Source organism: Aplysia californica, unplaced genomic scaffold, assembly GCF_000002075.1.
Source record: "Aplysia californica isolate F4 #8 unplaced genomic scaffold, AplCal3.0 scaffold00218, whole genome shotgun sequence".
NCBI lineage: Eukaryota > Metazoa > Mollusca > Gastropoda > Aplysiida > Aplysiidae > Aplysia > Aplysia californica.
Window position 1 is genome coordinate 227,128 of NW_004797488.1, and position 4,571 is coordinate 231,698.

A 4,571-nucleotide genomic window follows, 5' to 3' on the forward strand; every position below is an offset into this window, starting at 1 on the left:
TCTCTCTCTCTCTCTCTCTCTCTATCTCTCTCTCTCTCTCTCTCTCTCTCTCTCTCTCTCTCTTTCTCTTTCAGTCTCTATTTACTTTCTCTCTCCCTCTCTCCCTCCTCATGTGTCTGTTTACCCACGTTTGTCCAACACACAGTCTCTACCAAGCCTATTACTACATTCATATTGTACTTTGAAGACCTGTGCTGGCCTTTCATCAGCGCAGTTGTGTGGGTCTTTTTGACGTAATGGGTGGCCAGCGGCCAACGCCAAGGCGGTTTATCCATTCCTTGTATATCTAAAGAGGATTTAACATGATTACAGTGGGATAGACATAAAAATTAAACGTCAAAATATTATTTCGCCTTTAATTTTGACATTAGAGAAACAAAAAACAAAAAAACAAAACCAGAGAGAAACAAAAAAAACAAAAAAAACAAAACCAGAAGACTTTTTTTAAGAGACCTATTTTTCTTTAGATCATTTTGGAGGCAGGCTTCGACCCAACTTGTTAGGGCCAACCCGGGCTGAGATGAATACAATGTTCCATCAGAAAGTCGGGGGAAATCGATAAAAATTCTCTCCTCACGGGAATGGAACTTAGGTCTTAGGCATACGACTGCGAATCGCCTAACCACTCCACCACACACGCCAGTCAAAATACTATGAAGCCTGACTGATTTTAAAAAATCTATCATTAGATGTGCCAAACAATTAATTAATTTTTTGGGGATATCTTTACATAGTTTTAAATTGCTTGTGTGGCCTTTAGAGCCTTTTCACTACCTTTAGGTTATTCAGTTGGTAAGACGTGCAGTTTCCAAAATTGTTCACCCATGCCATGTGCTCAATCTTATCGGGGAATAACGATTAATCTAGAGGTCTTAGCCCTTCAACTGAATAACGTTACAATTTTGAAAGGAATGAAAGACCCCACAATCCTTTACTCTGTATTATCTATATAATATTGTATTTGTGAAAGTTCGTCACTTTGGTCGTCTAAAACTTCCGAACCACATAACTTTCGAATTAGAAAAAAAAATTAACCTAGGGTCAGAATCATTTAAAGTGTGCACAGTTATGTTAAGAAGTCTGAAGTCACTGTAGTTTAATTTTCTGTTTTTCATAAGTCTTGTTTAGATCTAATCATGGGAAAGTCCGTCTTCTAAGACGCCATTGTAAACAAGAGACGCTTCCGTTCACAAACAGTGTGCACTGTTTCCAAAATGACAAAGATCGATTCTTTTGAGTCCTTCATCGAACGGGTATCCAACTAATACAATCATACTTGGCAGAGTCTTGCGTTGAGCGATTTATTCTAATACGTGGAGAGGGAAGTCTCGATAATGTTCTTAGATTAGACATGTCTCTACAAGCAGCAAGCCGCCAACTCGGATGTCTAATCTTTGAGTCCCGCAATGTGTGCTCGTACTTTTTACGTGAAAGAGCTTGTGTTTTTTCTACGGGTTAAAATGTCCCCTAAAAAAGGAGGAGGAGGGGGGGGGGGGGGGAGGGTGTCAACCCTTGGAAGATTCAAGTTTTTATTTCTCTCGTAAACGACGGATGTAAAGTAACAGCCAGCAGACAGTCTTGTTTTATCCGTCCTCTTGTACGTCTGGGGCGTTGAGCAGATAGTCGTGTTAACATAATCTGCTGTTGGAAGTAAAAGGACGCCAACGGCAGCTTATTTAGTCTTTTTGCGACAATCTAGGTATGTGCTAGTCGATCAGACCTACCTAAAGACCGGCATACTGGTCTTTTTTCCCCTTGTCGACCTTCAAATACTTCTGTTATTTGAACAGTAAAAAGAGAGGTTTTGGAGTCCTAACCGCGGGGGGGGGGGGGGGGGGGGGGGGAAACCCCCTCCCCTTCTCCCCCACAAAACAGAACACCCCCCCCCCCCTAAATTAAACAAACAGAGGATAAATTCGGGAAAGACAGACAGACACACAACGTACGTTATGCGGCCGTGAAGGCATGGTAATTACAAGATGCCGGAAGAGTGTAAAACTTATGTGACATCGCCACTCCCTTTGAGACTTCGGGAATACTATACACTCTGCTTGCTAGCAGTAGGCTCAGGGTTCCAGTTTCTTCTCTCAGCACAGCGTGAAAGCGGTTTTGACTCCCCGATCACCAGTTCCATGACGTCATAATATTCCTTTTGTTCATCTTTGCTGCTCGGTAACAAAACATCTCCCCTCTTAACCAAGAGTAAGCAAACACAGCAGGGAAATCGTATTTCGGTTGCGTGGCTGCAACAACACACGTTCTCGCTCCTTTTTTACCTCTAGCTTTTTTCCCGCTTTAAGTCTGAACACACCAAATTGGCCGTAATCTATAGAATAGACAGAGCCACTTTGGGCCAGATTCCCTCATGCTTGAAGAGAAGCAAACGACGCGCAAGAACTGCTTTTGAGTGGTGTCGTGGGCGTTAGAAACCTTCGCCTGGACCGCGGGACTTTGAAGCTGGCCCCTTCCCTCAGAACAGAGGTACGCTTGGGTGACTCTTTTGTGGAATAATCCTGGAGTAGAACAGTTCTATCTGTAACACTATTGAAATGCAGATAAAACGTTTTGCCTCAGAGGGCGCATTTTGTTGTCGGGCAGGAGGGAACACGGGGCACGACAGGAGCCCTTCGCTGTGCAAACAGCCGAACAAGGACAGCGCGCTGCTTTCTGCTGTACAGTAATCGCATGACTTCCTACCAGAGATATTATGTTAAAAGAACACCTCTTTCTGCTTGTAGTGCTCGCAGCTGTATCGCTGTCGGTTAGAATAACAACATTTGTCTACTGAGGTCTCCCTTTGGGCGTCTGGCCCTCTGATTAATTCTCATATTTCCCATTTTACTGCTCAGTTGTTTACCTTGATAAGGTGCCTTACCTAATTTTATCGATTGATTCACTAAAACTGGACTGTGGCTTCCAGGAAAGACCTGTTTTGTAATACTGTCTATATCTACGTCGTACTATGCATTGTTCGATAATGATGACTTATTTTATGTATGCTTTGTGCATGCCATGTAACCCATAACATTTCTAATCGAGGATGAATAAATATTCTTTTGACATGCAAACAAACACACGCAAGTAAACGTTTGAGGTTTCTTTTTTTTCTCAGAACCTCTTACCCCAGAGCCCAACCACGTGATCATTTTATACTAATATAAGAAATATAGCGCATATCCACTCTCAGTTGTACGCTTTACACCTATAGATCTAGTAATTTATTTGTCCATCTTTGCAACAGCAGTCTTACTCTGACTCCACGAGGACCCATTAAGCTTCACGGTCAACACGCATCTTTAGACCAATGGCTACCTTAGAATTACTAAGTTCTATCTGCTCTGTACCTAGTTTTGAGAATTTTGACGGAGAAAATTTTGAACTTCACAACATGTCAAGCTTTTTCGATTGCAATTCTCTAAATATCTTGATAACGACTCCGAATAATCTTGCGATTCTGATAGAGCAGACCACACAGTCTTAGTAGCTCAAAACCGGCCACAAATGTCAAATAAGAACATTGTAATTCTCAGGTAGCGCCATTGAAAGGAACACTATCTTTGGTGGCTACTTAATAGTTATGTGGTTTGCGTTCAAACTGTAAGACCCTTTGTGATTCTTGTTGACTTTCACATGGGCTTCCCGTCTGCCGAGTTTGTTGTGGCCGCTTGGCTGGTTGGAGTTTTGATACTGCTTTTGTACATTTTAATGGACTTGTCAGCTACTCCCTCATGATCATCGTCGTTGTCGTCGTCGTCATCGTCATCCTCATCACCATCAAATACCAAATCTGAAACCGACATGGGAGATCCAAACCCCTATTTATCCTGGTCTGTACTAGTCTCTCAGATGTTTAGGTTTTCAAAGTAAGTTGCTCTGGGTCCATCCCTGCCTCGTTTTCCATTTCTTTTTCAAGGGAGAAGAAAAGATATTCAAGGCCTTTAGGTCGATTCAAGTGTCCCAGAAACAGCATTTGTCTTTTCCTTATCGTTTTTATTATTTTTTTTAGCAGCCGCGTGGAGACTTTTCAGTGATACCCTATTTGATTTCTTTTCCTTTCATGAAATTCTGAACAGTCTCCTAAGATGCATGAATAACGAAGTTCAAAAATTTACTTTTCTAAACGGTCCCTAAAACATTACACTGTCTTTGGTAATTGTCTCTCATTCTCAAAACGGTCGGAGACATTTCTATCAGCTTGTTTTGGCTATCCCCCCTCCACTGCCAACGTTACCAGCCCCTTGGGAGACACGTTGAGCAAGGGTCCATTGACGGGTCGGGGGTGAACGAGATGTGAGTGCTGCCCTGACATAGTATAGGGGCTCTCGTAGCCTAGAGGTTCAGGTGTTGGCCTCTCATTCAAAGGTCCCGGGTTCGAATCCGGGTAGCGACCGAAAAAAATTCTTCTCCTTTCCTGCTCTTTAGCACTGTTCTGTCGTCTGCTTTCGTCTCAAGTTTCTGCCTCCACCTCCTCACCTCCTTTGCCCCCTCCTCTAGGCTCCAGACTCTTTCTGCAGCCTTGGCTCCTTCTTACTGCTGTCTTTCAACCACACCCCTGATCTTTTGGTAGGAAA